The 23,987-nt window shown below is 33.9% G+C and overlaps 1 long non-coding RNA gene across 1 annotated transcript in view; it reads left to right on the forward strand.

Moving 5' to 3' along the window:
* Positions 1-23,987, forward strand: part of LOC102158817 — a 41,101-nt gene that overhangs the window by 9,292 nt on the left and 7,822 nt on the right. Inside the window, exon 2 of the long non-coding RNA XR_299202.3 lies at positions 21,555-21,681. This is a non-coding gene — a long non-coding RNA (uncharacterized LOC102158817). The remainder of the gene's footprint in view (positions 1-21,554; positions 21,682-23,987) is intronic.

The raw sequence follows: 23,987 nt of genomic DNA on the forward strand, positions 1-23,987 counted from the left end.
ATCTGGTGTTGCTGTGGCGTAGGTCGGTGGCTACAGCTCCGATTCAACCCCTAGCCTGGGAACCTCCATATGCCGCGGGAGCGGCCCAAGAAATAGCAAAAAAGACAAAATAAATAAATAAATAAATAAATAAATAAATAAATAAATAAAGGAATACAATGTTCAACTACCCAGAACTAAAAATATCTGTAGTCTGCAGGTTAGACAATTCTGATTTCTGTGTTGCTTCTGTCACCTATTATGATAAACATAAATAATTGCCTTTCACAATTAAGAGTTACAACTGTATCTGATTATCCTTATTAAATTTGGAAATGCAGTTCAGAGGTAGTAGTTTCCACTATTATTTCTGGCTTACAATGAATAACCATGGCAGAACTATTCAAGCATAAAAAAAGCTCCACTCATGAATGTATTTCTAGACTTGAAAAGGGCAGCCCTTTATAACCTCTGTGGGCACAGTTAAAAAGTTTTATATGATAAATCCATTCAAGCATTCCAATCTCCTTCAACCACGGATACCTTAATCTACAGATACTAAAGAAGTTCTAGGGAAGTTCCTGCTGTGGCATAGTGGGTTAAGAATTGGACTGGAGCAGCTTGGGTCACAAAGGAGGCACAGGTTTGATCCAGACTGGTTCAGTAGGTTAAAGGATCTGGCGTAGGTCACAGCTTCAGCTTGGATCCAATCCCTGTCACCCAGGATTACAGTCACTGAAAAAAAAGTTGTGGTATTTCCCTCTCATTTAGTGTAGTGCATATTTGGGTCCAAATCAATCAACCAAGCAAAATATCAGAGGCTATCTCTGCCAACTGAGCTAACCCACTGAATGCTTATATCTAGTGAATATTGATATGAATATTAAGTCTGGAATATCTATATAAGGAGTACAAATTCAGCCTGATCTGGAGTTCTGTCATGGCGCAGCAGAAGTGAATCCGACTAGGAACCATGAGGTTGCGGGTTTGATCCCTTGGCTTGCTCAGTGGGTTAAGGATCCAGTGTTGCCATGAGCTGTGGTGTAGCTTGCAGACGCGGCTTGGATCCCGTTTAGGCCAGCGGCTACAGCTCTGATTAGACCCCTAGCCTGGGAACATCCACATGCCGCGGGTGAGGCCCTAAAAAGACAAAAGGCAAAAAATAAAATAAAATAAAAAAAAAAAAAAAATAAAATAAAAAAAAATAAAATAAAATAAAATAAAATAAATTCAGCCTGATCTAAAACCATATTTCTTAATTCTGATCTAATACCTTTAGAATTAATCACAACATATGTTCCTCAGATTTCAGTCTATAGAAATTTTCAAAATCTTGGTAATCCTTTTGTGTGCATTAGACCTTCTCATGAGTCATATTTTGTACCTTATTCTCTGGCCTTGCGGGAATTTAAGTCTAGTAAAAATCTAGAGGAATGTGTTGAGGAGATTAGGCCTTGAGGAGAATCAGAAGTCCCTTGGAATAATAGCACCACGGGGGACAGACAAAAGTTGCTTCAGACAAAAGTAGATCACTTCTTCAGACAGGGAGAAAATAGTGCCTCTGTTGACTAAGGAGGCTCAGTAAAATTTTATGAATCCAGGGTCCTCAGATAATTGTAACCTGAAAGTGTACACTCATCACAATTTTAAGTGCCCTACTTCTCTCTAAACAATGGCTTTTTGCCCCTACGCAAGAAGGATGCATCTTAAGTTTACATGCTCCTCACTTCCTCTGAGCCTTCCCCAGCAACATCCCGCAAGTCTTTATTTCTACTAGCAGTCTAGTCTATTCAAGGAAATTTAGGCTTTCTATATCTTACTCCTCAAAATTCTTCTAGCTTTGGCCCAGTGACTGATTCCAAAGTCACTGCCACATTTTTAGATATTTGTTACAGCAGCACTCCACTTCTAGGTAATAATAAAACCTCTATTAATTTTCCATTGTTTCCTAACAAGTTGCTACAAAATTTGTATGGCTTACAGCAACACAAATTTACTATATCAAAATTTCTCTGGATCATAAATCTGGGCAAGGATTAACTGGAACCTCTGCACCGTCTCACCAGGCTGAAATCAAGGTCTCAGTTAATTAAGCCCATGTTCTCACACGAGGATCATTGTCCTATTCTAAGCTTATCTGGACTGGCGGCAAAACCAAATTCCCTGTAGTTGTAGGACTAAGTTTCCTGCTTTCTTGCTCATTATCTCCCAGGGGCTGTTTTCAGTCTGGAAACTCCCTGCAGTTTCTAGACTATGACTCCACAGTATTTCAGCTTGCTCCTTCGAGGCCAGGAGGCAAACTGTCTGAAGTTTAACTTTATTTTAGGAGTCACCAAATTTGGCTAACACTACTCATCATCCCTAATTGCTTATATAAAGGCCACTTACTAGTAAACTACTCATGGAAGGATATCCTATAACATTCACAGCTTCTGCACACACGCTGGGGGAGAGGATTATAAAAACACACCAGGGGACAGGAATCTTGGGAACATCTTAGAATTTTGCCTGTGAAATCTAGTGAACTTAGCAAATATCAATGACAAAACAAAACATCATGCTCCTTATTTTCATGAAACTATTCTATAAAAGCAACTTATTGATCCTCCAAGGTTTTGTCTTCCATAGATACTGGGTATAGGTATCTACAGGAGATCACTTAAGTAACTTTGGCTTCATGCAATAGGTTACCAGTGGCCACATTATCACTTGCCCTCAAAGTCATTAATGTCTTTAAATATAATCATGTCATAGAACCACTTCTAGATAACCCATATCTAGAACCCCCCATTAAGAACCATTATTCAAAGAATCCCCCATTAAGCTTCTTTTCCTCTATAATTTCTTACAATTTCTTAACAATAAATTTTTACCCAGAGAGAAGTGAAGTCACTCTGAGTGCAATAGAACATGGGATTTATCACAGTGTTTACACCCTGCACAGTTGAGAGCTCATAGAGGAGTAGATGCCATTCTTTATTCTGGCCCATGAGAAGGGAAGATGAAAGAGTAGATAGGGTGGGAGCTGGAGAAGCTGCAGGTCCAGGTCATGTCCCAGGTCAACAAGATGACCAAACACATTAGTGATAACATGTCATACTGCCAAGGTAACTGGTACCTTCTTCAATCTTCACACTTTACTTCTGCCTTTAAAGTATCACAGAAATTTGTCTCATGGCCAACACTAATCTGAAGCCATGTAGTAAGAATACTCTGAACTAGGTAGTTGTAGCTTAACTAAATTAATACAGTAATAAATCAACATAACTTACAAAATTATAACTACCAGAGATTCAAATAAGACAGTATGCAGACTTTTCTTAAAACATCACATTCTGTTAGATAGAAAGAGAAGCAAATATTTATAGAAATTGTATTTCACAGTGTTTTTATAATACTCAAAATGGTAAATTATAGGCATTTGGAGACTTTAGCCATCTCATTTTGTAAGGACAGAAGCATAGTTTTGTGGTTCATTTTACTGATAGAGAGCCAACTTTATATTGCAATATTTCATGATTTTGTGTTTTGAGGTTTTTGTTGTTTTTGTTGTTTTTTTATTATTTGTTTAATCATGTAGTTAAGGTTTGAGTTGATATTTCAAAATTCCTGACATATATGTCTAAATATAGAAAGTTTCTCTTTCTTTTCTTTCTCTCATTCCCACCCTGGCCTAAAATGGTGATTGGAATATGCCAGAAACTTGAGACATATCATTGACTTGAGTATTGCCAGGGATGTTTCTATATTTACAACTAACTATGTAACTTCCAGCCTAAAAGTTTATATACATTTGAGAAAAAAATTATTGACTTTAAAATAACCTCACCCTCCACAAAGCATTTAAATAATGAGGGCTCTCAAAGACTATTAATCAACTACATGGAGAAGAGTCATAAATATTCATGAATTGTTTAATACCATTGTTGTTAATGATTTCGCACTGCTCATTTTATATAAAAATCCAATCTTTTTTCCTATGTATCATTTGGTAAAGCTCTTTACTGACTGAACAGAATGTGAATGATTATCAATTCTTTTATTGCTTTGATGTACAGTCTCTGCCTAAAGGAGGATAAATCAAAGCAGGCAGCATACATCCTCAAAGTTGTGATGCTTGTTCAGAAATCATATGAATTTGAAAGATTATGCAGATAGCATCATTCAAAAGCTTGGGCTAATCCTATTTCCTGAATTTTTTTTGCATTAGTAAGTCTTTACAAATTCTACAAATTCTTGAATTGTCCACAATTATTCACTAGCTATGCATGAATACCCATGTATCCAGACTGAATACTGTAATTATCAGGATGATTTTTATTGTGAAGTTATAAGCACTTCATCTCTTCCTAAGGTGAATCAGGCTTATAAGGAATGTTATGTGCTTTGTAAATGGTAATTAGGTAAATATGAAAAAAAAAAGAATGACTTTAAAGAGGAGTTTATAATGGTTTTCTGGATTGGCCAATTAGAAGAGTGACTGGTTACAATTGAGTTTTTACTGAAGATGTCTTTTTTAAAATATCAAATATTTTAACGGTTCTTGTTGCTCTCTGAATCAAAATTGGATTGCTTAACTTTTAAAGCTCAAGGCCTTAACCTCTTTCCATCTTAGACTTAAATACATATATATATATAAATATATATATGTAGTATATATATATAAAATGTGCACATGCACACATGTACAATGTGAAATATTTAACCATAGAGAAAAATCTATGGTTAAAAAGTGAAGAATGCAAATGAATACAGGGTAGGTAAATTGACATGGAACAGAAGCTTTGTAAGAAGATTTGAAAAGTTAGCATAAGGAAAAGAGGTTTTGGAAAGAAAGTGCTAATTCAAGTATATAGATTCTATGCTTTTTTCTTTATGAAAATTTTGTACATAACCCTTCATTGTTCATCAGTGATGCCTCATGTCTGATAATTATAGTTTGTTGCTAATATAGTAATATTGTTACAGAATGTGAATATTTTCACTACCAGCATAAATAAAATTATGCTACCACAAAGAGTGCAATTTTCTTGAATTACCTTCCTGCACTAAGATATTAGGTGTTAAAATCAATCAGCACAGGGCAATGAAAAAACAAATACAAATTTACCTATCTGATATGAATTTGACTTTAGAAGAATCCTAATTGAAGTCAACTCTCCCTGGTTTATATGCCTGAATTGTAGAAGTTTCCCCAAGGTAGACACTGTGTAGTATGTCTGTTGCTGGATTAAGTCACATTAAGGTCCTTAAAACAAACAAACAAATGAAAAACGGCCTTTATGCATGGAAAACAAAGAAATAACAAACTATTTTTAAGCATAGTGTCTGAGGGCAATATAATGTATCATCTTGCTTGGGTTAGAAGTAAGTATATATATTATTCTTATTAATTGATCAGTACATGGGCTCCAGGTATCTTCATTTTTATCTGACTCATTCTATTAGGCTCAGAATAAATTTTGAAACATGTCTGTCTTTGGTTGCTCCTATCTTGTTTTCATTGGTTACTGATTTATCTTTAGGGAATAGAACTGTCTTTGCTGGAAGTTCTATCCCAGTTTAATAGTAGAAGCACCTGATAATGTGTGATGATGGACCCTTCTAAGGTCTAGGAGTCCTTAGAAGTAGAAATAAGAGTGAAAATAGCTAGGAAATTTTGTGTGCTTATAATATGCTAGATACAAAGTACAAGATTTTTAAATTCAATCCTAAGAAGATTCAAGGAGACACTGTATGTATCCCATATTCCAGAAGACAAATATGGGATACATTTAGGTTGTTTACTGAAAGCCACACTCTAGGATTAAAAATTCCTTACTACTGAGACACTACGTCCAAGGACATCACACTACCTTTCACCTAGAAATTTACCAAGGAAAATCTGCTTGACAGTATGACCTTTTGTCCATGTAACTCAAATTGGAAGAATCATCATTGCTCATGTTGCCAAGGAGCATATTAACACCCTATTATCTCTTCAAGGTTAATTTAACAGACTGCTATGCATATTAACCCTCCCGGGTTCCCAGATTTCCCAGAATTAAAATCTCTGAATGTTCATTAGCCATATTAGTGCATGATATATGATATATAAACACACACACACACACCACACACACACACACACACACATATATATACACACACACACACACACACACATGTGGAAGTGGCTTAGATTCAATACATTTCTGGTGCATCCTATTTCCAAACCTGGTCTTGAAATTGCATACAGTGATAAAAATTTACATTTATCTACTAAAAATAGAAATATATGAATAAAGAGGAATTATTTTTTTATTTATCAAAGTTATTAAGCTTACTAATGGTTAAGTTATTTACTGGGCTAAGATATTTCATCAGAAAACTGTCCTATCATCTCTGACTATTCACGTTTAGAAGTGCCTTACTTAAAATGCAAGAAATTTCCAGTAAGTTTCCAGACTCCAAAGATACATTATTTATGCTAACAAACTGGAAAGAGTTCATTTGCTTTAATATTTATGAGGGAGATCAATGAGACATACAATGCAGTATTACTAAGCTCTAAAACCACTATAATACATAGATTCAATTAATGGAATGTTAATCAAAGAAGATAGAAACTCATAAATAAATGTTATAAATGTCCAGATTTTTAAGACTATTTAGGATACGTTACTGAAGCCTGCCATTAAGAAGTATATTCTGCTACCTCAATCTATTAAAAAGTATAAATTTAAGGAAAATTAGATGCAGTCTTTCTCAGAGCAGATTACATATTTTAAAGCTATATTGGTTTTTAAGCCTTTGAAGAAAATAAGGAAGTATATTAAGCCATTACCTCTGAGCTACTTGAAATACTGAATAACCTTGGAATGATCTGGTTCAAAGAAGTTTAATTGGCATGAGCCATGCCATACCTTTTAAATAAAATGTTTTGTAAGATAGTCATAAAAATATTAATCTCCAAAGCATTTTTACAATGAATAAAAGGAAAAATTGAGTTGGCAATAACTTGTAAATAAAAGCAATTATTAAGGATCTGAAAAATGAAATTTAAGGGCTAGATATTTGGAAATGAAACACAATATAGTTTAGTCATATAAAACCTTAATAATTATATATATATATAATTATATTATTAAGGTTTTATATGACCAGAAAACAATTTTGTTTGTTTTCCTCCCTTTAGTACAAGATGTAAATTAAGAATGTAACAAACATTAATCAGCAATTACTAAGAATTTGAATAAAGTGGAAAGAAGCAAAGGTACTTTCTCAAGATATTTTTAAATGATACAGATAAAGCTATAGTCAGTATTATTCTAATTTGCATGCAGTAACTTTGTAAAACAGGAAGACAGCAGTATAGCTATTTATTTCAAATGTTTTGGAGCTGTCTAACCAAAAATAATAATTACCAATAAGCAGTCACTTCATAATTGACATGTTTTAATTTTATTTATTAAAAGAGTTTTTACAACATTGCAAATAAATTAGCTCCTACATCCAAGTGCATGTACCAGTCAACTGCAAAGAATTTTTAAGCGTCATCAAATAATTTGATCTTGATAACAATGAAAATCCATCCAGCAAGTAATGAAATGTTCATGAATTCTTGGGTTAAGCCCAGATTAGTTTCCTAAGTTAACCTATATTTAGGAATTCTCTTTTCAGCTGGTAAGAATAGCTTTTTTTATAGAAATATTATAAGTAATTTTAAATTACCACTTAAAAAGTGATATAGTACACAGTACACCATTACTACTTAAAATGGGGTAATAAAAATCATCACGGTATAATATTCAGATGAGAGTCACCAAATTTTTAAGAGTCAGTGAGAAATGGTATACATATCCTGCCATACTTGACCCTAGCAAAAATTCTCTCCTTGAAACTGCAAATTTGTAGGATAAAGTTGTCATTGTCCCTTTTGAGTATAAAATAGTGTCAACAATAGGAATTATAGTTTTTGTTGCTGTTGATAATTTTTACTGCTTCTAAATTATTCTAAGTGGCAAATTATTTGCAGTGGCTTATTGACTTAGAAAATCTCAATTGATAGTTAGCTCAAATCATAAAGCAAATTGCTTTTGATTTTTTTAGACGGTGAATAATTCAACACATTTTCTTAGTAAAAGGAACACTGACAGAAATAAAGTAACTAAGCACTAGAAATCCTTTTAACCATGCAGTCTCCAAAAATGACATTTGCATGCTTATGAAAGCACTGGTTAAGTGGCTTGTCTCCATTCCATCTGGGATGCATCACATGAATGTAAATGCTGTTAATACAAAAAAATTCACCTGCACCCATAGTGATTGAAAGAAAAAGAAATATATGGAATAGTTAACTTTTTTTTTTTTAATAATTCACTGGGGAAGGATTTTTTGAATCTTTATTCAGTTGCTCTTTTTCAACCATTCCTACACACCAGAAGGCTGTATACTCAACGCATCTGGTATTTCCTAATATCAGACACCAGGGAGACTCTGTGCATTTAAAGCTTTCATGTTGCAGTATACAGTACTAAATGTTTGCTATTTATTTACTATTATGCATTTGGACCTGTATCATGGTTTCACAATTAGATGACTAACAACATTTTGTTTTGGGTGAGAAAAAACTCACTGCAGATCTTTCAGTTTCTGTCGTGAGAAAAAAGGGCAAGAGGACATACCTTTTTAGGTAAAGTGTAACACACATTTGTTAAAGTAAAACAGTACAGTGAAAACTGTTGTAATAGTCCTTCAATTCTCTTAAAGTTGATTTGAAGTCCTCTGCAATTAGAAGAGTAACTTGTGGATTTTGAGGTTTGCTCAAATGGGAAATTAAAAAACAAAGTATTCAAACTAAAGTAGTAAGAATGAGAAATCAATAAAAGTTAGGAAAAAAAAAAAAAACAAACCTCACCACCAACAATAAAACCAAAGAATAAAAAGAAGATGAAACTCAGAGAATAACAGAATAAATAAAAACTTTTAAGAGAAAATTTAATGCACACTTAAATAACACAAGTGGATACACAAATGTTTTGTTACTTTAGGTAACCTATCTTAAATAAGAGTGATAAAACTTTTATTTTAAATAAAACTAATAAATCTGTGTCACTTAGCTGGCACAGATTCTCTTAGAAATTAAATATCGTGACATACTTCTCAGGTCGGTGTTCTTATGTAGGACAGCATTAATTTAGAATTACAGAGGTATAGACAAATAACTCAATGTGCCAGTCTCATTCAATTACTATGTAGTCTATTTTTAAAGTGGATATATGACTTATTCAAATACATATATATACACACACATATACAACTATGTAAGAAGTCAGGATTCGTAACAATAATGTTGTATGACTGAAAAATAATGTTGTGTCAACTGACAATTGATAATATAATTTTCTTAATCAGAATTATTTCCAATGATTCATGATACAAAACTCTGGGGATCAACTGTTTATATTAGCCATCTGTACAGATTTAAAAATGACTGATGTAATAAAATTTGTCCCCAGCATAAACTACTTTCATAGACAAACCCTATCATATGGTTGGCTATCTGAAGTGAAATATAATCAATCTATTTAATTCAAAAAATAGAATGACAGCTTTTCCATCTTTATGTTTGAACTAAAAACCATGTATGTCTTATTTGCCAGGGGACATGATGTTGAGCCAACTACTTTCAAATTCCTGCCAAATGCTCCATTTTCAAAATTATATTTGGTAGTCAGTAGAACATGCTAAAAATTCATCGTTGTGGATTTTAAGCTTTCTTCTTCATATTTTATGTTAGATTATGAAGGGTGTATACTCTTACTAGAGAAAATTTTCAATGTCTTACAAGATAAATTCAAACCTATCATGGACTGACACAGGAAGATTTTTTTTTTCTTTTCTTTTTCAGCTGCATCCAGGGCATATGGAAGTTCCCAGGTCAGGGATCGAATCCAAGCCACAGCTGTGACCTACGCCAGCAACACTGGATCTTTAACCTACTTGCTATATCAGGAACTCTAGGAAGACTTTTTAAAATTGTTAACACATTAAAAAAAGAAAGTAGCTTAAGCTTTAAAGTTGAATATTTTGTGCATTATCAGATGCAATTACCTGAGAAAAGTGTCAATAATAATACCATAAATTAAAATTGAGACTTAAATTAAAACACCCAATGCAAGTGTGGTGAGTTTGTTTTACTTAGGGTCTTACTGAGGATGAAAACTCAGCAGACAGCCTCTTGGTAGCTCTAAGGAAACTGCTCTGAAGAGGATGGGGAGAAGCCGGTTTGTATATGATTTTTGGCTAGGGAGTATGTGCAGTCAAACATATAACTTGATAAAAAAGTCACTGCTAGTCACAAAGAACAGATATCTCAAGTTAATGATTTCAGTGCTTTTTATGTATTGTATGATGCAAAAATCTAGATTCATTAAAATTCTTCCTGAGATATGTATCTGACTACTTATAGAACCTGTTAACCCAAAACATAGAGTGCTTCCTCCTGAATTCCTCTCAGGGTGCACTGTCCTTCAGCAAGTGCAATGGCTAATGGCTTAATCCTTGTAGCACTTGGTCATGAGCAACACTCTGTTTTTCTTTGTTTATAATACATTCCTTTTAGTATTTGGTGTTAGGCCAATTTTTTCCCTCTGAAAAGATCTGGGGATTAACTCTGAAAAGATAAGAAGAACTTTACCATTTGTTATTTTCTCCCTTATGCATGCTTCCAGGACATCTCCAAGTGAACTGTAATACGTGATTGCACTAAGAAGATTATCTTTGGTTGCTGCTCATTCAACTCTCCTGATTCTTTTGGTTTGGTGTTTGTGATCACTCCTTATGTTTAACCTCTTAAATGTCTAAAGATAACAGAAATCTATCTATCTATCTATCTATCTATCTATCTATCTATCTATCTATCTATATATCTACACACACACAAAGACATACTTTAATAACTAAGTAAAAGCAAAATATAATAAATAGTAAGAGTTCCTGTATTCTTTCAAAAGTATTAAATGAAAAATAATTTTTTTCCCATAGCAGTCCCAAAACATTGCCTCAGTGTCTTAATAGTTCATAAAGAATATCACAGAGAAATCATTTTTAAGCTGAATTCTGGACACTCTGGCACTTTTTTTAAATGATAGCTTAATATTGCTGACACTTAGGATGAGAGGAGAATTGAGAGAATTCAAAGTGAGGAAGATTAAAAGAGATAATAAGCCATAGGCCATAATTTTAAAAGCCTATATGGGAGCATATAAGACAAATCACTAACCCCAATACTGAAGAGGCAGGCAGGTGAAAATACAGGGAGTCACATCTTGCAGGAGAGACTCATGAAGGAAAACTGCTGTGGGAACCAGTTCCTTAGAGGAAAAATGAAACTATATTTGACAAATTGCTGGAGGCTCAGTGAGGACAACTCTGAGAGTTAAAACTCCAGGGAAAACCCCAGTCTTAGTGGGACTCTGACAATACATTGAGATTTACTTCCAAGAGCTCAACCAGACTCACATACTATATAATGGAAAAGTTTCATCTTGCTTTCAGTAAAGGGCAAGGAACCATCATGACATTTGCCAGAGCATTCTGTTCTTCTTAACTGGGTCTGGCCTGAGGGGAAACTAGTTAACCGGAACTTATCACACTAGGGTCTTAGCAGAGCCTAACTGACCTGGGGCAGGGGGCAAAAGGTACAGGATTTCATAAATAATATGATATCACTTATATCTGGAATATAATATATGGCACAAAGGAATCTTTCCACAGAAAAGAAAATCATGGACTTGGAGAATAGGCTTGTAGTTGCCAAGGGGGAAGGGGAGAGAGTGGAGGGACTGGGAGCTTAGGATAAATAGATGCAGAATGTTGCCTTTGGGATGGACTAGCAATGGGATCCTGCTGTGTAGCACTGGGAGTGCTGTCTAGTCAATTGTGATGGAACACATAATGTGAGAAAAAAGAATGTATACATGTATGTGTAACTGGGCCACCATGCTGTGCACTAGAAAAAAATATATATAAAGAAATAAAAAATAAAAAAAGAAAGAAATCAATATGCTGCATCAGGACACTTGCATTTTATTCTATGATTGTGTTTATCAGACATTACATTTTTTGGAATATAAAATAATATATGTTTCTTTGAGAAAGTCAAGCAATATAGAAATTATGTACAAGTTGAAACTTGTGGATTCCTCTTCCTACAAAATGGCAGATTAGAAAAATCTTAAAACTTCCAGTGGAAATAAAGTTTTTGATGAGAATTATAATGAACATAATTAATATAAATTTGTGTTCACAGAAACAGAAAATAAATTCCAGTCTAAAAGAGGAAAAGAAAACTTAATTCCACGGTGATAATCTTACACTAACACCTAGGGTATGTCAAGGGCATATGTGATAACAAGAACCTTATGTGTGAAAGGCTGGTCAGGATTCAGGAGGCAAGGCATGGACATGATCAAGGCGTATACTTGGAAATAGGTCCCTGAGCTAAAGCCATGATTTCATGGAAAGCATAGGTCAGAAAAAAATAAAAATCAACTGCAGGCAAAAAAAGCAACTAAATATCTCGATAATGAAAGAACATTAAAAAAAAAAAAAAGAAAATGAAGAAAAGGAGGAAAGATAGGGTACCAGGAAGGAAGAAAAAATAGGAAAACAAAACTCCTCTGGGATATTTTGTAGCAGCAAATAAATTATTAATGCAAATAGTTACTTTGCACTGGTTATAAGTTGTATCTTGAAGAAGAGAAGAAAATCAAAACTTTTGAAGAAAGAGATCCTCAGCTCAGGTACGTCAGTACTATAGCCTATAAATATGACATATAAAATCACATGTTTAAAGCATTTTTGGAAATTAGGAAGGAATTAAAAATGGCCAGGAGAAAAAGGACCCCTCCTACACTGTTGGTGGGAATGTAAGCTGTGGCAACTATTATGGAGAACAGTATGGAGGTTCCTCAAAAAATAAATATAGAACTACCATATGATCCAGCAATCCCTCTCTTTGGCATACATCCAGAGAAAACCATAATTTGACAAGATACATGCATCCCAATGTTTATTGAAGAACTATTTACAACAGTCAAGACATGGAGGCAACCAAAATGTCCATTGGCAGAGGATTGGATAAAGAAGATGTGGTACATATATACAATGGAATAATACTAAGTCATAAAAATAATGAAATAATGCCATTTTCAGCAACACAGATGGGCCTAGAAATTACTAATGAAGTAAGTCAGACAGAGACAGACAAATATCATATGGGATCACTAATATGTGAAATTTAACAAAAATTATACAAAAGAACTTATAAAACAGAAACAGAAATACTAGTAGTCCACTCATACTGTCTAATTATATGGGAAAAGAATCTGAAAAGGAATAGATATATGTTTATGTACAATATATGTTTAATTGATTTACTGTATACTTGACATAAACACAACTTTCTAAGTCAACTATACTCCAATAAAATTTATTTTTAAAAATTACATTAAATTAATAATTATGAAGAATGGTCAGTAATGTTCAGGCTAATCTGAACAAGAACCACACATAAGAGGTTCACAAAGAAAATATACAGTGTCGCCATGTACCCACAAGGATGTTCACAAGGAAAATATGTTCGCAAGGAAATGTAATGTTTACAACACACTGTTACAGGGGTACAATGGTGGGGGCTACTATTAAACACATCCAAAGTTCTGTTCTCAAAGTTTAAAACAAATTAAAATGATTAACCTCATATGTCATACAACCAAACTTCTGAAATATAGAAAGTGAGGATATTTTATAAACAAGGCTCATAACACTTATGTTAGAATTTGGTGTAATTCTCATATTTTCCTCTTTCAACCTTATGTATTTCCTATGACAAGACTGGTATTTCTTTTCTTTTCTTTTCTCTTTCTTTCTTTCTTTCTTTCTTTCTTTCTTTCTTTCTTTCTTTCTTTCTTTCTTTCTTTCTTTCTTTCTTTCTTTCTTTCCTTTCTTTCTTTCTTTCTCTCTTTCTTTCTTTCCTTCTTTCTTCATTTCTTTCCTTCTGTCTTCCTTTCTTTCTGCCTACATTTTTTATTACTCAATGAATTAATTACATTTATAGTTGTACAATGATCATCACAATCCAATTTTATAGGATTTCCATCCTACAACCCCAATTTTATAGGATTTCCATCCTCTCACCCCCAAAACTGTCTCCTTTGGAAACCATAAGTTTTTCAAAGTCTGTAAGTCAGTATCTGTTCTGCAAAGAAGATCATTGTGTCCTTGTTTCAGACTCCACATGTCAGTGATAACATTTGATTTTGGTGTCTCATTGACTGACTTCACTTAGCATGATATTTTCCAGGTACCTCCATGTTGCTAAAAATGCTGTTATTTCATTCCTTTTAATGGCTGAGTAATATTCCATTGTGTATATGTACCACATCTTCTTGATCCACTCCTCTGTTGATGGACATTTAGGTTGTTTCCATGTCTTGGCTATTGCAAATAGTTCTGCAATGAACACTGGAGTATGTGTGTCTTTTGGAGTCATGATTTTCTCTGAATAGATGCCCAGGAGTGGGATCCAGCAATCCCACTCCTGGGCATCTACCCAGGATTGGTATTTAAAACCATCTTTATTTTATTTTATTTTATTTTTGGCGATGCCCATGGTATGTGGGAGTTTCCAGGCCAAGGATGAAATCTGAGCCACAGCAGCAACCTGAGCCATTGCAGTGAAAAGGCCAGATCTTAATTCACTGTGCCACAAGAGAACTCCTAAAAATGTTTTTAAATGTCTGCATCATGTAACACTGAGTACATCTTAAATTATTGGAATATTTTCATTTCCTTGGACATCAAACTGATGTTATTATATTTGCAGATTTTTCTATATTTTGAAATATTTTCTCTTGACAGATGTTGATATCCATATACCCAAGATCATTATAACCCAGTTAAATAATACACCATATTTTTAAAACATTTTTGGAGGCTTTTCAAATTTGCATATGCATCACTAAAATATATGGAATATAGTTTCTTCATAACTTGGTTTGGACAAAAGCATTGCCTTTCTTTAGTCTTGTTTTGCTGTTGTTTGTTTGTTTTCTTTTTCTAATTCAATGAGATGAAAATTTCATGGGAATAGGACTTTAATTAATATTTCTTTAGAAGAACTGAAGGTTTTAATGCCATTATAATTAACTGTGTAATCATGCTTACTGCCTGGAAAAACATTTTGGAAACAATAATTTTCCATAAAACTAAATGAATTTGGTATATAAATTATTTGATCTACCCAGACATTAGCAAACTGACCACTGACCATTTAGAAACCTTTCATTCTGGTGTTTTTTTTTTTTTTTTTTTGGCTGCACCTGTGACATGTGGAAATTCCTAGGCTGGGGAAGCCACAGCAGTGACTAAGCCACTGCAATGACAATGTTGGATTCTTAACTTGCTCCTCCACAAGGGAATTTTCTATTGCCTTTTTCTTTTTATCTGCTAAAAGGAAAAGATATTTTGCTTTCACCAATTTGCTTATATACCCTTCATCCTCCCACCAATATTTGCACACACTTTTGTTCCCTGGTTCAATGATTTTTCACTCACTCAATCGATGTGTGTTAAATATAGTTTACCAAGTGAATGTATAAACACATAAGTCTCTCCTGCAATGACTTTCCAAAGCACATGGGTGAAATAAAAGCATATCTGAAATCCAGTAAAATAAATTTCAGACTATTGTCTGAAACATGAAAAGAAGAACTTTAATTAGTAACTCCACAGTTTTTCTCAATTCCTTGCTTTCAGTCAAGCATGGAAAGAAAGATGCTATGTTACACTAGACATTGCTGAATCTTTCCGTATAAAACTCCTAAAGAGTAAGCTTCCTGAAATCATGTTCCTTAATGCGCTCCTTGAAATGAGAGGTAAGCATATAATTGGTGTATGTATGCAAGAGTTATGTTCAAAAGCCTATATTTTCCAGTTTTCTTAAAATTAACTGAATCTATTTTTTTCCTTTGAGATAGGATAAGTATAAAAACAAAGGTTATGGAGTTACCATCGTGGCGCAGTGGTTAACGAATCTGACTAGGAACCATGAGGTTGCGGGTTCGATCCCTGCCCTTGCTCAGTGGGTTAAGGATCTGGCGTTGCCATGAGCTGTGGTGTAGGTCGCAGACGCAGCTCGGATCCCACGTTACTGTGGCTCTGGCGTAGGCTGGCAGCTACAGCTCCGATTAGACCCCTAGCCTGGGAACCTCCATATGCCGCACGAGCGGCCCAAGAAATGACAAAAAGACAAAAAAAAAAACAAAAAAAAACAAAGGTTATGAGAATGCTTACCATAGCCATCCCATATGATGCAAAATCATTTTTTCAAATTTATTTTTACATTTTCAACAAAATAAAAGCATATGCGAAAAAAATAAAGAATTTTGGGGAAAAAAGAAGAAAAGAATAGAAAAATAAAGAAGAAATAAGAGTAACCATTACCCTTATAATCAGTACCTCATATATGTGTAATGTAAAATGTGTAAAATACTTCCAATTCAGGAGGCAAGTGTACAAGTCAGAACTCTTAACTTCCAAGTAACTAAATTTATGGATTAGAGTGACTGAAAAGTCAATAAATGGCAACTTTTTGCTGTATTTTATCTAATTTAAAAAATATACCTTAAAAGCACAAAATAGTAATTTCCTTTAATATTGAGTAAAAACACAGTTTATGAAAGATGAGGCACTGCTTTCTTCTTCATTGCCCTCAGACTGACAATAATCTAATTAACCTCACATAAAATCTCTGCTTTCCTGAATAACTACTGAGACTTTATTTACCAAAATCTAAGTTCTTATCTTTACTCCCAGGAGAAATATTATTCTTGTTATTTCTTCCTAGTCTTCACTGAGGTGTTCTTTATTACATGGATCAAATTATTAAGAACATTTGGTCAGGGTCAGATATTTTAATACTATTGACTTTAAGTATTTAAGATACATTGGCTTGAGACTTCTTGGTATACACAAGATAATGTTGACAACTTTAGATCAGAACTTCATACATTCTATAGGATAGTCAATAAACAGAGAACACTGTAAAACTCAACATAAATATAACTGGGGAAACCAACACATGAAAATAGCATATACAGGTATGGAGCCCATTTTTGAGAAGTAGATAAGAACATATTGCAAAAAGAAAGGTGTGTGTAGAAGAATTCTAACAGTGGTGAATATAAATCAAAATGCCCAGAGAGTGTTTCCTCTCTTGGGTAAAGAAAACTGAGAATGAATCAGAGCTGGTGCATCAGAAAAAAAGGCATGAAAAGTATACAGTTCTAGAGTAAGCAGTGTTGGGAAGCACATCTAGGAAATGAGGAAGAAGAAGGAGGCTTGGCAGTGAAAGGAGAGAAACAACCACATTGTTTAAAGTTTATAAATCTATGAAAATAAGAAGGCATCACTGAATGGAAGCAGAAGGCACACTGACCAACTTCCTCCTCACCACAAGTACACAACACATACAGGAAGCTGCCATTTATTAAAGACATGGACTGCACTGTGACACCAGAATAGGAAATTCTTAAAATGTCGTCCAAACTCCTCCCTGCCCCACCCAATTTATTATCACTAGCATAGAAAATTTCTATAAAACTAATTATGAGCAAGAAAAGATAATTTATATCTATACAAAGCTACTACAAGAACAAAAAATTGCTAATCAACAGTTTTAGGTATGGAAAAAACAACTGTCAGAAGTAGTGTCTGAGATTTGACTGAATCCGTTGCAAAAATTCTGTGTAAGAGACTTTGGAAACTATTAAGATAAATTTATATATGAACTGAATATTCAGCAGTATTTTGGGATTCTTCTTACTCTTAGTTGTGATAATGCTACTGAAGTTATGCAGAAGAATATCTCTTCTTAGAGGATGCATGGTCAAATGTTTAAGGGAATAGTCACAGTGGTAGTAACTTATATTGTCATGGTGGTAGTAACTTCTAATGGGTCAGCAAACACACACACATATGTGTTTATAATGAGTACAATAAGATTATATAAATAGATATATAAACAGAGTTGGATAAAGCAAATTTGAGAAGTATTAGTAATTCCAATTCTTTTGACATTACGGTTTTTTCCCCAAGTAAATGCTTCTATAAATTCTGGGTATGTACATTCTATAATTTATTTTATCAGATACACAGTAAAATAAATATCACTCTTCTCATAGGCCAAATTATAGTAATACTTTTAAAATAAACATATTCTATAATATGTACAATACAAAATGCTCTAGTTTAACTGAAATATTTTAAATGAAGATTCAAGCATTTACAATTGCATTGGTATCTGAATCCAGTGAAGTACAAAGTACTGAACATAATGATTTCATGAATTTTTTTCACAAAATATGTTTAGATAAAATCAACACTATCAAAATTATTTTAATTATTATTTAAATTTGAAAATAACTGTATTATCACATAAAGTAAGTATAGACACATTTTAAAATCACAAGGGGCATTTTTAAATTAGAATCCCCCAAAACTGTATACTTTAAATTAAAATATTTTCCATATATTTTTTCTACTTAAGTTATGATAATGAACAATAGATGGCAAGCCTAAGATGTGTTCAAAAGTTATATATTATTTACAACTGAATTATGAGTTAAAATATCTGAAAAATTAATTGCTAAGCATTAGCTCTTTAAAAGTGTAATTTGAATTAATCGAGGGTAATATGCTTTTTATGAATCATGAATAGAAAGGTATCATAAAACCCACCAGGCAGAAGCTTTTGCCTTACAGAAAGAGATTCCGTTATGTATAACTCGTGGTCTAACATGCTTTGATGCAGTCTTTAATCTGCTATTGGTATCACTCATTTGTCAAACCCAGTAGGAACATAAAAGATAAGAGAAATCTTTGATGCAGTTTATAGAGGTGAGCATCTTAGACACAAACTGGAAGGATGAAAGTTTGAAGGAAACTGAATGTTGGATAATGCTCAAACGCTCAGCTCTTCCTGTATTCATTCTCTTTTCAAGGTAACTTTGTAGTTTGTCCCTTCGAGACGTGGAGTCTAATACGCCAATACTTGAACCTGGGCTGATCTTGTGATTTGCTTTGACCAATGGAATATGATAGAAATGTGTGTAGGTTTGTGGTTGTTCTTGTTGTGCTGTTGTTTTTAATTGTGGTGAGAACACTTAATATGAGATACGCCTGCCTAAATAATGTTTAAGATATTATACAGTAGTGTTAACTGCAGCAGATTTCTGACTCCTCTTTCTGAGAATCATGCGATACCATGAACACAAGCCCAAGTTAGTCCTCTGGTGAATGAGGCCACACAGATGAATAATCCCAGTTAAGGGAGTCTGACACTAGCCAACACTCAGCCAATCTGTCAGCTGACCCTAATCATACAGCAAGTCCCAGAAAAATTAGTTTTCTTTGACCCAGATGATGAACTATAGTCCTGTGAGAAATAATAAATGAAACCTGCCTTAAATTCCTAAATTTGGGGGTGATTTGTTATGCAGAAATAACCAACACATTGATATGAAGTTGCAGGATATTTCTGAGGGACTAGATGATAATACTGAGCATAATCAACGTTTTTTCCTCCTCTCCGTCCTTCTGTTATTTGTATCAATTTTAAAACTGTGTGTCTTGAAGACAAAGGACTCCAAAATTTCCTCTGTTAGTTATATTACTGCAGTCATTTTGCTCTCTTCAAATCCACGACTGACCCATTTCCAGGTCTATTTAATTCTAAAGGTTTAATAGCATAGTAACCAAAGCCCCAGACTTGGTTGATTAATAATACTAAATATGGATTCTAACCTGGGAGTTTATCTCATTTAGCAGCTTTAGAAATATGCCTACAACCTGAGCCCAAAGCATAAATTCCAGCAAAATGATCTCCCTTTTATAGCAATTGAAAGTAATACTTGTAAAAGAGAAAAACAAATAATGTGCCCCTAACTTGAAAGTTATCCTCAATTTGGGTCTAATTTTGGCCTTTCTGGAAAGGCACGAGGTGTCCTGGAAAATTAAGTTGTGGAATTTAAATTTCAACTGAGTCTTAAAAAAGCCTTAAAGTAGACAACAGAGCACGACAGAGAAAGCACAGAAATACTTTCTAAGCAGATGTTCCAGGATGGACAGATACAGAGACTAATGATAACAATGGCCTTTGGGGGAAAATCTGCAGCTACAATATGGGCCATGCAAAAGGAATAAGGAGAAGTCGAAAAACTTTTGATAAGTCAAATCTGTGTAAGAGCCTTGAAAATCATGGTAAAAAAAAAAAAAAAAAAAAAAAAAAAAAAAAAAAAAAAAAACTCACTTAAGCTGCAAGATGCTTTGGAAGGCTTAGAAAACAGCTTTTTTGTTTAAGAAAAGTACATTGGAACAGCAGAATGAGGACAGACACTGCCTATTTGCTACTCAGACATTATACATGAGGTATAACGAGTCTCTATTGCTACTCAGACATTATACATGAGGTATAATGAGTCTCTATTAGTGACATTATGACAGATGTGGAGGTACTATCATTATGTACAATATACGTGCAAACTTTTGGATAAGCTTCAGTGGTACAATCTATTTATCTGTGTGCTAGTTGGTAGGGGAAAACATTTTTAGCTTGTGGGGGGGATCAAGTAGGAAAATAAAGACTAGAAATATGTAGTAAGAGGTTGGAAAAATAGGCCAGGAGTTCAAGAGATAGATCAGGACTGGAGATATGAGAACAGCAGTTACAATTTATAGCTTGTCTTTCTAGTGACTCAGATAGTTGTCATGAATTATCTCATGTTCCTCAAAATCTTCTAAGAAGAAAATCTGCACTTTTAAAAATGAGGAGACTATATCTGTAAGGGATTAAGAACCTTGCCCAAAGTCACACAATTAATAAGCCACAAATTTAGCAAGCAGCCTAACCAAGATTTTATATTTGGAATATTTCAATCTATGCTTTTTCAAAACTACTGTGTCTTGAGTGACAACTGAAGCAGCGGAATCAGAGAACCACATCTTATCGCAGACAATATCTGAGTTATATTCAAGTAAACGCAAAAAACCAGCATTTTTTCTTATCTATCCTAGGTAAGTATCATAGACATCACATTATGAGCATATGTACAAACAGACATACACCCCTATGTTCTGGGGTTACAATTTTGGTCCACTTTTGTAAAATTTCTGTTAGTGTCTCTATTCATCATCACTTAGACCATCCAGAAACTTCTGCTGTGGGGAAAATTTAAACAATGACAGCTTCATTTAAGTTTGTTTCTAAAAAGTAAGTTTTATGAGAAGTATTAAATTTACACTAAATTATTTGTGACTGAATGCAACAATATTTTCACCAATTCACCAAAAATAATTTTCTTTTCTTCAGCCTACAGCAGTTTCTACAGTTCCCAATTTCCCTTGTATTTAGATAGAACCATATGACTGCCTTATAGACAGTGGTACATGAGATAAGTGATGGGTTCTATTTCCAGGCTAAGATTAGCAAGTGTTTTCCTCTCCAGACTGTCTCTCTCTTTTTATTCCAGCTCGATTCCTGCAATAACAAAGCCCTAGAGGATGAGAGAGCCAAATGATTTAAAAGACTTGGAGTTCTGACTTACTACGTGAATGAGAGCTACCTAGTGAAGAGGACAACTGCATCGGATTGTATGAGTAAGGAATAAACTTCCATTGTGTTTGGGCACTGGCATTTGGGAGTATTATATTATCATGGCCTCCTTATCCTAAGACACTGAGATATAAATATGTATCATTATTTTTACAGGGTTCAAATTTTCATACACTTATCTTGAAGCAAAATTATATATTAACAGACGTAATTTAAAATCTACAATTTTGGTTTTGGTATTCCCTAATTGGTAATTGGTAATTTACACATGAAATAAAGACATGACTGTTGATTTTATTAATATTGAACATTGCCAAAATACTTAAATGAGTATTTTGCTGACCGAGTAAAACTGTCAAAAACATGTGTGCCTCTTATATTCCTGTATATGTAAGGTGATCCTTCCTCTACATTTAAAATTAACACACCACTTTCTTTTCTTTCCATTTTATCATCTACACAATACAACATAAATCAAAGCAATTTTACTTATCATTACTAAGTTCTTCTGAGAACTAGAAGTGATATTCCAGTTACTCATTTATGAAACTGCCTAGAAAGTAAAATTTATTGTGAAGAAATCGTGAAAGGACCAGAGAAATCTTAATAACTGGATCTTGGCATAACAAAGAAGTCCTTGAAATAGTCAGACTTGAAATAATCTACTGTAATTTTCTCTGGAGCTTTTGGTCCCAATTAAGCTTATCTGTTGTGACTGAATTTTAATTAGTATGGATGTTTGTACTTTAGAAATTCAGAGCTTGAATTAAACTTCATAAATTCATGAGACCAAGAGAAAAAGAATAATTGAATGAGCTTAGAATTTTAATGAGGGTATTGGAAAATGTTGGCATTTTTTTATATTAGAGAAGCTATGGTTATCCAAAAATACTTCTATACATTTGGTTTGAAGATCCAGAGTGAATTACCCAGTAGCTGAATCAAATGTTCAGAAAAGTTCAAATACCACCCAAAGGCACTGTTTGAGAAATTAATATTTCAACTGAATTATTTGGCTTTTTTTTAACACTTAACTGAGATATGATTGACATACAAAAACTGTATATGTTTTGTGTATACAACTTGATGAATCTGTTTTTTTTTCAATCTCTCTGCCTTTTTAAGAGTTGTTCAGAAAACAGTAATGTAGCAATATCACCTTTCACCATTCATGACAATGTCACACCTGTATCTCTGGTGAGAAGAAATTAAAATGCCTTAAAAACCAATGCTTTTCAAACTTAAGTGTTTAAAACAGTCATTTGGAGAGCTTGATAAAATACAGTTTGCTATGTCCCAATTCCTGAGTCTTCAATTCAAAATTTCTAGTAATAGATACCAAGACTTTGCATTTCTTTTCTTTTTTTCTTTTCTTTCTTTCTTTCTTTGTGTGTGTGTGTGTGTGCATGCGTGCGTGCATGCGTGTGTGTGTGTGTGTGTGTGTCTTTAGGGCCACAGCTACAGCATATGGAAGTCCCAAGCTAGGGTCCAATCGGAGCTCAGCTACCAGCCTACCTACACCACAGCCACAGCAACAGGAGATCCAAGATGCATCTATAACCTAACCACAGCTCATGGTAATGCCAGGTCCTTAACCCACAGAGTAAAGCCAGGGATGGAACCTGAGTCCTCATGGACACTAGTCAGATTTGTTTCCTCTGAGCCACGATGGGAGCTCCAAGTATTTGCATTTCTAGTAAGTCCCCAGGTGATTATGATAAGAGGCTGATATCCAAAATATATATGAAATTCCTAAACTCAATGGAAAAAAGATAATCTGATAAAACAAATGCACAAAGGCCTTGAATAGATATTTTTCCAAAGAAGACATACAAATGGCCACCAAGTACATGAAAAGGTGTTCAATATTGCTAATTATGAGGTAAATACAAATTAAAACCACAGTGATATATCATCTCACATCTATTAGATGGCTATTATCAAAAAGAAAAGAGATAACAAATGCTGGTAAGTATGTAGAAAAAAGGGAACTCTTGAACACTGTTGGTAGAAATGTAAATTGGTACATCCACTGGAAAACTGTATGAAAATTCTTCAAAAAATTAGAAATAGGACTACTATATGATGTAGTAATTCCACTTCTGGGTTGATGAGGGTGTGGAAAAATTTAACCTATTTTTTAATTTTATTATTTATTTATTTTTCTTTTTTGGCTGAACAATGGCATGTGGAGTTCCTGAGCCAGAGATCAGCTCCAAGCCATAGTTGTGATCTATGCTGCAGCTGTGGCGACACTGGACCCTTAAAACACTGTACCTAGCTGGGGATCAAGCCTGTGTACTGGCAATGCAAAGACTTTGCAGATCCCATTGCGACACAGCAGGAACTT

The sequence above is a fragment of the Sus scrofa genome, chromosome 11 (genome assembly GCF_000003025.6).
Source record: "Sus scrofa isolate TJ Tabasco breed Duroc chromosome 11, Sscrofa11.1, whole genome shotgun sequence".
Taxonomy (NCBI): Eukaryota; Metazoa; Chordata; class Mammalia; order Artiodactyla; family Suidae; genus Sus; species Sus scrofa.